This window comes from Gracilinanus agilis, chromosome 1, assembly GCF_016433145.1.
Source record: "Gracilinanus agilis isolate LMUSP501 chromosome 1, AgileGrace, whole genome shotgun sequence".
NCBI classification, from domain to species: Eukaryota; Metazoa; Chordata; class Mammalia; order Didelphimorphia; family Didelphidae; genus Gracilinanus; species Gracilinanus agilis.
This window is the reverse complement of record NC_058130.1, coordinates 428,110,372-428,121,700: the sequence shown is the minus strand read 5'-3', so window position 1 is coordinate 428,121,700 and position 11,329 is coordinate 428,110,372.

Genomic DNA, 11,329 nt, shown 5'->3' with positions numbered 1-11,329 from the left:
GGGGGGGGGGTTTAAGGGGAAAGGGGAGCATGAATCATGTAACCATGTTAAAAATGAATATTAATAAATGTTAAAAAAAATAATATGGTACTGGCTAAGAGACAAAAGGGAGAATCAGTGGAATAGACTTGGGGTAAGTGATGTCAGCAAAACAGTGTATGATAAACCCAAAGAGACCAACTTTTGGGAAAAAATCTACTATTTGACAAAAACAGCTGGTAAATTTGGGAAACAATATGGGAGATATTAGGTTTAAATCAACATCTCACACCCTACACCAAGATAAATTCAGAATGGGCGAAAGACTTGAATATAAAGAAGGAAACTTTAAGTAAATTAAGTGCACACAGAATAGTATACTTGTCATATCTCTGGGAAAATAAAGATTTTAAAATCAAGCAAGAGTTAGAAAAAATTACAAAATATAAAATAAATAATGTTGATCATATTAAATTAAAAAGTTTTGTACAAACAGCAATGCAATCAAAATCAGAATGGAAACAACAAACTGGGAAAAAATCTTTATAACAAAAAATTATGACAGAGGTATAATTACTCAAATATACAAGGAATTAAATCAATTGTATAAAAAATCAAGCCATTCCCCAATTGATAAACGGGCAAGGGACATTAATAGGCAATTTTCAGATAAAGAAATCAAAACTATAATTAAGCACATGAGAAATTGTTCTAAATCTCTAATAATTAGAGAAATGCAAATCAAAAAACTCTGAGGTATCTCCTCACACCTAGTAGATTGGCAAAAATGATAGCAGGGGAGAGTAATGAATGTTAGAGGGAATGTGGCAAAATTGGGACATTAATGCACTGCTGGTGGAGTTGTGAACTGATCTAACCATTCTGGATGGCAATTTGGAATTATGCCAAAAGAGCAATAAAAGAATGCCTGCCCTTTGATCTAGCCATACCATTGCTGGGTTTGTACCCCAAAGAGATCATAGATAAACAGACTTGTAGAAAAATATTTATAGCTGCACTTTTTGTGGTGGCAAAAACCTGGAAAGCAAGGATATGCCCTTCAGTTGGAGAATGGCTGAACAAATTGTGGTATATGTTGGTGATGGAATACTATTGTGCCCATAGGAATAATAAACTGGAGGAATTCCATGTTAACTGGAAAGACCTCCAGTTATTGATGCAGAATGAAAGGAACAGAACCAGAAGAACATTGAACAAAGAGACTGATACACTGTATTAAAATCAAATGTAATAAATATCTGTACTAGCAGCAATGCAATCACCCAAGACTATTCTGAGGGATTTATGGAAAAGAACAATACCCACATTCAGCAAAGAACTACAGGAGAGGAAACATATAAGAAAAACAACTGCTTGAACACTTGGGTTAATGAGAACATGATTGGTAATGTAGACCTGAAAGGATCACACAAATGCAACTATCAATAATATGTAAATAAGTCTTAATTGATGACACTAGTTAAAACTTGTGGAAATGTGTGTTAGTTTTGGTTGGGAGAGTTTGAGGGGGTGAAGAGGAAAGTAAAAACATGAATCATGTAACCATGGAAAATTTTTCTAAAAATAAAAAAAATTAATAAAAATTAAAAAATTAAAAAAATTAAAAATTAAAAAAATTTCAAAGAAAAATAGAAATTGGTATCAGGCTCTGGGTGAGCTCAAAAAGGATTTCAAAAATCAAAAAGCAAAAGGAAATGGAAAAAAATTAAATGATGCAAGAATAAAATAACATCTTAAAAATTGTAATTGACCAAACAGGAAAGGAAACACAAAAATCCATTGAAGAGAAAAACTGTTTTAAAAAGAACTGGTCAGATGGAAAAAGAGATACAATAATGCAATAAATAAAACAACTCCTTCAAAATTAGAACTGGCCAATTAGTAAAGAAAGTGCATAAGACTCATTCAAGAAAATCATGTCTTAAAAATTAGACATGGGCTTGTAGAAGCTAATGACTCCATGAGACATCAAGAAACAATCAACCAAATTCAAAAGAATGAAAACAAGAAGAAAATATGAAATATCCTATTGGAAATAAAATAATTGACCTAGAAAGTAGATTCAGAAAAGATAAAAGAATTTATGGATTACCTGAAAGTCATGATAAAAAGAAAATCCTGGACATCCTATAACAAGAAATTATCAAAGAAAAGTGCTCCAATATTTCTGAACCAAAGAGTAAATAAAATAGATATTGAAAGAATCTAACATCCTTTCTGAAAGAGATCCCCAAATGAAATCTCCCAGGAATATTTTAATAAAGAGTGAGAGTTCCCAGGTCAAGGAGAAAATACTGTAAGTAGCCAGAAAGAAACAATTCAAATAACATCAACCACAGTTATGATTACCCAGGACTTATCAGATTCTACATTAAAGGAGCAAAGGGCTTGGAATATAATATTTCAGAAAGGAAAGGATATAGGTTTACAACCATGAATCACTTGCCCATCAAAACTGAATACATCCTATCAGAGGGGAGGAAAAGGTAGTCATTTAATGAAATAGAGGATTCCTAAGAATTTCTGATGAAAAGATCAGATCCAAACACAAAATTTGAAATTCAGAGATAGATTTCTAAAGAAGAAAAAATGTAAAGCAGAAATAGAAATCTTAAGAGATTTACTAAAGTAAAACAATTTATATTGTGACAGGGGAATATTATATTTTTAACTCCAGAATTTTTATCATTACTAAGGCAGTTAGAAGGAATATGCATGGACAGTAGATGCAGGAATAAGTTGGTTTTGATAATATAATATAAAAAAAACATCAAGGAGTGAAGATCTGCACTGAGAAAAGAGGGAATGGAGAGGCAGAGTAGAGTAAATTATATCACCTGAAGTGAAAGAGGGGAAAGCTATTAAAGTGGAGGGAAGGATGAGGATGGTGATGGGCAATGTTTAAACCTTGTTTTCACTGGAATTGCCTCAGAGAGGGAAAAACATTCATACTCAGTTGGGTATAGAAATCCAGACTACCCTCAAGGGAAGTAGGAGGGAAAAAATAAAAAGTGAGTATGTAATAAAAGTGAGGGTGTTATGGGGAAGATAGTTGTTACAAATAAGCACTTGTGAGGAGAGACAGTGAAAGAAGATTAAAGAGAAGGAACAAAAGGGGAAAACAATGTGGAGGGAAATGCACAGTTAATATTGTTGTGGAAATTTTTATCCCACCTTCTTGACATGGACAATTTAGGTAAACAAAGTCAAAAAGCCAAATTTATCCAAGTCTAGGAAAAATTTTAAGGTTTATTGGAAGAGAGCCAAGTCTCTCAGATAAACCCAGAATCTTGTACATGTTACATAGTTGGACCACAGCAAGAGAAAAATGCCCAGCAGCAGAGACCTGATTTATATACTAGAACAGTAACAAAGTGAATAACTCCAGAGTTCATGGCTTATATCATAAGACACAGCATCATGTAGATCTTTTTTTGAAAAAGTTACCCAACTACACAGCTGATTAGTTATTTCATTTAGGAAAACTGTAATGTAAAGTGGCTAACAGAAACTTTTTGCTTTTATAATTTCTAACATTCATAAAAAGTCAGCTAGAAGTCTTAGAATCTTCAGAAAGCCAGTTAGAACTTGAAAATATAAATAGAGGTGAAGTTCCAACTGATGAGGCTTTTGCCTTCTGGCTTTCACTGTGGCTGGAGGCTTTTGCTTTGGCATAGCTTGTTGGCTTCGGCCCTTTCAGCTTGGCTTTGGCCTAATTGCTTCATTGTTGGCCTGTGCTTATTTTGTCTTGGGGAAATTTAGACCTATCTCATCTCTCTGGACCTCTCCCTGATCTCTCCATCTACATCCCTCCCCTTCCCCTGAATTTCCTTTGGGCCTTGGGTGGAAGGGACAGCTTGGTGATTGGACATTGTGGGTTTAATTTCTATAGACAAGTATAGTATCCTCAAATAAGTTACCCCTACTTTTAGTGATTTGATGAATGCTTTACTTAAAAGGCAATCAAATCTTTCTGACTGGGAGAGCAGGCTCTCAATCTAAAACCTCTCCGTGACCCATCCCCCACCATCACTCATCTTCCTAGCAGCAGTTAGAAAACCCTGAATCTTTTTCTCTCTGATTAACCTGAGATTAATACATCCCCTTGTTACCTACTCAAAGTCTCTGGTGAATCATTATATCGAATATTAAGGCAAGGGCTAAAGAGAGAAGGAATCATTTTTATTTCTTGAGGGAACTGCGGGCATACATCTTGGGAGGAAGTACCTACCTGAGACTTCTTACAGTCATCAGTTTGGGCAAGGAGGAGCCCTTTCGACTCCTCCCTGAGGGACTTTAGAAAATAACAAGAGAAAATCCTCCACCCACACCTAAACATTTTTGACTGGCCCATACACCTTTACATCATTGGGGTACCTTCTCTGCTTGAAGGGTCCAGCCTATTTCCCCAATATTCTCTGTCTGTAGCCTGTTTTAAATTTCCTCTCCTGAATAGCCCACCTATTTCCTCACCATCCAATATACCACCTCATTTATTCCTTCCCTACATTCAGCCATCCCCTTCATTCCTCCTCCTAATACCTACCTTGCCTTTTAACCTCTCCCTTTAACTAAAGATTCAAAGATTATGCACTTCTTGATAACAAAACCCATATTTGTCTTAAGGTCAAATCACAAGACAATACCCTTATTTAGAGAATAGTGATGACCATTATCTCAAACTCATCTGATCTGGGGAGAGATGGTTATTTCCAAATAGGGTGTGCATACTTGCACCATATCAGAACATGATACATAATATCAGAACATAAAACTCAGATGGTCAGCATCTTATGATAGAGGGGAAGTATGACTTAGGGAGGGGCTGGAAGTCCCCTTAGAAGCAGTTTCATGATTTTAGAAATCCTTATAAAAATCATGAATTTTATTTATTGTAATTAAGGTTATAATAGAATTATACTAATAACTTTAGAATAACATTGAGTATCTTAAACCTATCACTATCACTAAAGACTAGGGATCTATCTTCCTAACAATATGAAATTTAAAATGAATAATTTTTATTATATTAAAAAGATTTTGTACAAACAAAACCAATGCAACCAAAATCCGAAGGGAAACAACAAAATGGGGTGGTGGTATTTACTGGAATTTTCTATGATAAACGTCTCATTTCTCAAATATGATGGGAACTGAGGAAAATTTATAAGAATACAAATCATTTCATAATTTACAAATAGTCAAAGGATACAAACAGGCAGTTTTCAGATGAAAAAAATCAAAACTATTTTAGTCATATAAAAATTATACTAAATCACTACTGAGGTACTATATCACACCTATCAGATTGGCTAATTTGACATAAAAGGAAAATGATGAATATTGAAGGGGACAAAACAAAATTGGGACAGTAATGATCATAGGTGGAGTGTGAATTGATCCAACCATTCTTGAGAAAAATTGGAACTATGCCCAAAGCCTATAAAACTGTGTATACCCTTTGATCCAATAATATCACTACTAGTTATATACACCAAAGAGATCCAAAAAAGGGAGAAAGGACCTATTTGTGCCAAAAAAAAGTTTTTAGCAGCCCTTTTGTTGTAATAAAAAATTGGAAATTGAGAGAATGCTCATCATTTGGGGAATGACTAATTAAACTGTGGTATGTGATTATATTAGAATACTATTGCACTATTAGAAATGATGAATAAGATGATCACAAGAAATCTGAAAAGACCTACATAAACTGATGCAGAGTAGTGAGCAGAACTAGGAGAAGAACATTGTACACAGTGACAGCAATATTGAACAATGATCAATTGTGAAAGAAAACTATTCTGAGCAATAAAATAACATACGACAATTCTGAAGGACTTATGACAAAGAATGACATTCACCTGTTTAAGAATGGGATTTGTGTAAGGAAGATAGGACAAAAGGAGACAGTTACTGACAGTTGAGAGATGAGAGAGGAATGCTGGGAGATTTTCTCCAAGTAAGAAGGAGGAGGAGGGTTTCTCCAGAGGACTGGGAGGAGAGAGGAGGAGGACATTGATCCAGTCCTGAGGGCTTCCTGAAGATCTTTCTTTTGGGAATTGAAACCCTGGTCCCCTGATAAAAGCCATTCATTTGCATCTCACCCCTGAAGACTTCAACCATAGAGCCAGCTAAGTTTTTGGACTCCATTTTGGGAGCGATCTCTTAGTCTCCTTCACTCATTACCCAGCTTTGCTGAAAGACCCCCTTCAGTCAAAACTTACATTTATAGGAAAGGACAGAAATAGAAAAACAGAAGGAGAAGGAGCGAGGGAAGAAGCTTATGTGTGGGAACTATTGGGGATCCCACCCAAGTAACAGACCTCATAGATATAATGAGAAGGGCTCCCCAAAATCTCTCTGCCCTCCATCCCTTTCCCCAATCCCTGAATAGCGAATAATAGAAGCCATTCATCAGTCAGATAGGATTCCAGAGTGCCTGAGAGACAACAAGAAAGAGGGGAACCACAGCTTGGTCTGGCTGCCTCCTTCTTGAAGCCAGACAACCCGCTGTGAATTTAACTGACTAGAGGGAGGTTTGTGTGAACTCCATCCTTATTCAGGATTGGATTGGGATACCACATATCTTGTCTTATAGGGAAGCCTTTCCCCCAACTCCTGAGGGGCAGCACAACCCTCCAGGTCACCCAGTTTTGGGGTGACACCTCCTTAAATTCTTCCAGCATATATTCGGGCACGGGGGAGTGCTGGAAGAGAGACTCACCATACATACTCTCTCTCCCATTCTATCATAACACTAGTGACTAGGCTCGCTTTATTATTACACCTGTAGGGAAAGAACTGATGGAGTTTGAGTACAGATAGAAGCTTACTATTTTTCATTTTTTATGTGTGTTTTTTTTGGATTCTGGTTTTATATGAATATTCTTTGACAACATGACCAATATGTAAATCAGTTTTGCAAGATCATACATGTATAACCCAGATCAAATTGCTAATCATCTCAGGGAGAGGAGGAGAATAAAGGGAAGATGGGGGAAGGCAACTTAGATATTATAATTTTGGAAAATGTATGTAAAAGATTATTCTTATATGCAAATAGGAAAAATAAGGTAGTACATTTTAAAAGCAGAGACTCAGAAATCAGATAATACCTCCAATTGTCATGCTTATGAACATTTTATTTCAAAATATTAATAGCCTACAATATTGACAGTCTTTGTCTTCCTATTATGAAGTAAAAATATTCAATGTCAGCTGTCCAGATGTCCAGGAGCCTGTTCTTGCCTTTTTGCCTGGGAGGATTTGGCCTTTTTATTTTCAAGGAAAAGAAAGAAGGCTAGCCCATGTATGGGGCCTATTGACCAAAGAAATCCTGAAACCAAAGACACTAAGACATAGTATGTCAAAATGCTTAAAGAGCAGACCCCAGAAAAAAGAAGACTTTGATTTAAGATCTATTGCTAACACATATTAGCTTTGTGACTCTGGGCAAATCATTTAACTTCTCAATACCCTAAACAACATTGTAAGACTATAAGTTGAAAAGGATACTATTGTGCTATGAGAAATGATAAGCAAGGTGGTGTCAAAAAAAGCTGGAAAGTTCTACATGAACTAATGTAGAGTGAAATAAGCCAAATTGGGAGAACATTATACAGAGTGACAGCAATATTGTAGTATGATCAACTATAAAAACTTGGCTATTCTCAGCAATGCAAAAATCTGGGCCAATCCTGAAACACTTATTATGTAGCATGCTATCCAACTCCAGAGAAAGAATTGTTGGAATCATCTTTCACATCAATGTATTTACAGTTTTATTTGGGGGTTTTGGTTTTATAGAACTGTGCTCTTACTACAGTGACCAACATGGAAGTGTGTTTTGCAAGATAATAAAAAAGATAAAGAAAAAAGTGCCAACTAGCATTGGTAAAGGGAGTTTCCTTACCTAGCAGTTCTCTATATCTTTATATTATATCTATCTATCTATCAATAGTTCTATGGAATCCATGTTCTACTATACTAGAAAAAAAGTTTGTATCCAAAAGATGCGATAACAATATTGAAGTTTCTTCCTGTCAACCATAGTAATCACTTCACAAATATTATTAAGCTCCTTTATGGAAGCCAGGCTTTTTCTAGCCTTTGTGACTACAAATGCAAAAATGAATGTTTCTGCCATTCAGGAGATTTTTTTTTAATTGATTGAGCAAAGTCAACTTAAATACAAACCAGCTCTCATCTTTCCTATTAAAACTCACTTATAGAGTTGAGTTGCTTTTGATTCTTTATCAAAATATTTTTATATGACACAAGGATACTTTTCCCAGCATATAATATTGATACACTGTCATATTAAGATCCCATGCAAATATCACTTTGGAGAATTTCTCCATCAATGCCTCTCTGACTCCTCTTTTTCTCCCTTTTCCTCCCTACTTGGCCCACCTTTTCTATTCTCTTTAGGCACCTAATAGAGAACAAATCTCTTTACTCTCCATCTAACAAAAAATTCTGGTGTACTTAAGAATAGTGAGTATCCTCTGACTCACAATCCCAAAGTTAAATAGTAACATCTGCCTCTCAGAGTTTGAGAGTACCCTGAAGAATTCACTTGCTTCCTACTATCTTCAGCTCATATGCTCTTCATTTGAACTTAGACCAGTGAAAACCGAGTCAAGGATTCATCCTACAGGTAGGCCATATTTAGACTTAAATTTGGTAGATCCACTCTTATAATGGACTTAAGTAACAATGTGTCTGCCTGGTGTTAGGGATGGAGGTGGAGTGATATTTGTCCTTTTTTTTTTTTAATATATCTTCAAAGTAAATTTCTCATTTCAAAAACTAAGTTATACTGGTTAAATGGAACTGGAACCATAGATATTAATACCCAGCAGTGGAGAACATAACTAGTTGGATCTTGAGGTGTCCACATTAGAGATGAAACACCCTAAATCCTTTGCAGTATCCTAGAACCTTGCTGTACCTATGTAGCCAGGCCAGGCTCTGGAAGAGAGAGAGAGAGACAGATAGGAACCAAAGTGAAGACAAATTATTGTCAAATTATTGACAAAATGATACTGAATTATCAGCTTTAGGTTTTGCAAAATACTTTGCATATACTAACTTATTTTAGTCCCAAAACAAGATTGCATGGAAGAGTGGATAGAGACCTGGGCCTAGGAATATAAGTCTGGAAGACATAGGTTCAAGTATTGCCACTGACACATAGACACATTTACTGACTGTGTGACCCAGAGCAAAGTTTGCATTGGTAATTTCCTTCACTGGAATTATCACATACAAAAGAAATCAAAGCTCTGGAAAGAAAAAATACATACATACTGTTATGATTATAATAACAGATAGTTTGGAGAAGCAGATAAATGTTTTCAGGGCCAAATATAGCTTTAAGTCAAGAGCCCTAGATTGACAGGTTACAGTGAGGAAAGGAGGGGGTAAAACACTCCTGATTCTCAAACCCTTCCCCCTCTAACTGCTTCTGCTTCAGTTGGTAATGAAGACAGGAAAAAGATTCTTCTGGTGAGTTTCTGTTATGGCTGAAACCCCAATAATATTTATTTCTTAAATTTATATTCCTCTCAGGTCAGTTAGAGGAGATATATAGAAATTATTTATCTAACTGTTGAGGACAGAGGAGATCTTAAACTGGCAGCCAACAGGATTCAATCTAGAAGTTCAGACTGAATTGTAAGTATCTTCCAAATAATTATCAGGCACAGATTTGAAGATAAAATGTTATATTAGGAATTATCAAGGAAAATTAGGGAAGTTAATGAAGGTATATTGAATAAAGGAAAGGTGACCCCGAACTGTTAAATTGATGCCCCTTCCCCCTCCTCACTGGAGGGATGAAGCATTTAACTAAAACTGGCTCTCTTGCTTTAGATAAATATCTTACTCTCTATTTACTAAATAATTATATAATTATATTAATGAAGAATAGTAATGACAAATAGGCTAATCCTATGAGTAGAAATCACTTGCTTATGTTATAATGGTTTTTCAGGAGAAACCCCAAGTCAGGAGAAACAGAGACTCTGCTCACATCCAATCCCACAAATAAACTGTCCCCAACCCTTCTCAACTGCCCCTCACCCAAAGTTCTCCAAGGGGGGTCCCCTGGAATTCTGGGTGAGGCTCTCCCTGTACCTTTGCAGGGATTCCATGCTTTGCATCTGCACACAACATATATATATATATATATATACTAAGAAGTAAAACAAACAAAACAAAAAGACCCATCTTTAAAATTATTATATAGATAAGGAAAGTGACTCAGAAAGCTTGTTTGTCCATGATCACTCAGCTTATAAAGTTGAGAGAGATAATTGACACCCAAGGATCTTTTAACTGTTGAGCCGGTGTATCGGTATATATCACAATTTCCCTCAAGGGAACACTAAATACAATTTCTATCTTGAAGAATCTCTTAGTTTAATATTATTCTTTTTAGCACAATAGTATTCCATCACCCGCATATACCACAGTTTGTTCAACCATTCCCCAATTGAAGGACATACCCTCCTTTTCCAATATGTTGCCACCACAAAAAGCGCAGCTATAAATATTTTCATACAAGTCTGTTTATCTATGATCTCTTTGGGGTACAAACCCAAAAATGGTATGGCTGGATCAAAGGGCAGGCAGTCTTTTATAGCCCTTTGAGCATGGTTCCAAATTGCCAGCCAGAATGGCTGGATCAGTTCACAGCTCCACCAGCAATGCATTAATGTCCCAATTTTGCCACATCCCCTCCAACATTCATTACTCTCCCCTTCTTTCATTTTAGCCAATCTGCTGGATGTGAGGTGATACCTCAGGGTTGTTTTGATTTGCATTTCTCTAATTATTAGAGATTTGGAACATTTTCTCATGTGCTTATTGATACTTTTAATTTCTTTACTTGAAAATTGCCTATTCATGTCTCTTGCCCATTTATCAATTGGGGAATGGCTTGATTTTTTATGCAATTGCTTTAACTCCTTGTATATTTGAGTAATTAGACCCCTGTCAGAGTTTTTCGTTATAAAGATTTTTTTCCCAATTTGTTGTTTCCCTTCTGATTTTGACTACATTGTTTTCTTTTGTACAAAAACTTTTTAGTTTAATATAATCAAAACCATTAAATTTACATTATGTAATTTACTCTAACTCTTGCTGGGTTTTAAAGTCTTTCCTTTCCCACAGATCTGACAAGTATACTATTCTGTGTTCACTTAACTTGTTTATAGTTTCCCTCTTTATATACAAGTCATTCACCCATTCTGAATTTATCTTGGTGTAGGGTGTGAGATGTTGATCTAGACCTAATCTCTCCCATATTGTTTTCCAAATTTCC